The sequence below is a fragment of the Penaeus monodon genome, chromosome 28, assembly GCF_015228065.2.
Source record: "Penaeus monodon isolate SGIC_2016 chromosome 28, NSTDA_Pmon_1, whole genome shotgun sequence".
Classification (NCBI taxonomy): Eukaryota; Metazoa; Arthropoda; class Malacostraca; order Decapoda; family Penaeidae; genus Penaeus; species Penaeus monodon.
In genome coordinates, this window is record NC_051413.1 from 569,833 (window position 1) to 570,035 (window position 203).

Here is a 203-nt window from a genome sequence, read left to right on the forward strand (position 1 = left end):
TATATTTCGTACAGACAAACATATCCATTTATATAATATATACACACATACACCAGCACGCTACAAATATGGTCATAAAAACATCTAGTCTTCACTAACTCATAAAAAAAACATTTTCTTTTTTTATAAATGTAGTAACAAATTGTACACGCATCATAGTGGTATTACAGAAGCAGTTACAGAGTCATTTTGAACCCGGTTTC